The sequence below is a fragment of the Bison bison genome, unplaced genomic scaffold, assembly GCF_000754665.1.
Source record: "Bison bison bison isolate TAMUID 2011002044 unplaced genomic scaffold, Bison_UMD1.0 scf7180017864530, whole genome shotgun sequence".
NCBI classification, from domain to species: Eukaryota; Metazoa; Chordata; class Mammalia; order Artiodactyla; family Bovidae; genus Bison; species Bison bison.
This window is the reverse complement of record NW_011495080.1, coordinates 8,753,437-8,753,744: the sequence shown is the minus strand read 5'-3', so window position 1 is coordinate 8,753,744 and position 308 is coordinate 8,753,437. Positions and strand designations below refer to the sequence as shown.

At 43.5% G+C, this 308-nt stretch overlaps 1 protein-coding gene across 1 annotated transcript in view; it reads right to left on the bottom strand.

Moving 5' to 3' along the window:
* RBM28 (RNA binding motif protein 28) overlaps positions 1-308 on the bottom strand; it is a 32,911-nt gene that overhangs the window by 13,796 nt on the left and 18,807 nt on the right. The window lies entirely within an intron of this gene.

Genomic DNA, 308 nt, shown 5'->3' with positions numbered 1-308 from the left:
CCAGAAATAGGCTACAGGGCTAAGTTCTTGTCTATGAGCTGCTCTCAAGGACTAAAACTGAACATTTTGTGATTTTGTTCTCCTTCTTCCTTCCCTTCAAAAAATTTCATGTCGTGTCCAAAGTCAGATGTGAAGGCCTAAAGGAAGTTTTGGAAATAAGTACATTTTAGGCATTTGGAATGCCAATATGCTCTACCTATGACCTGTCCTTGGAAATCTCCCTGCTCATGTATTTGGGAGCCATTTCTAAGCGGTGAGATAAGCCAACCAAGAGAACAGCCACACTGTATAACACCGGGCCCGGCCTC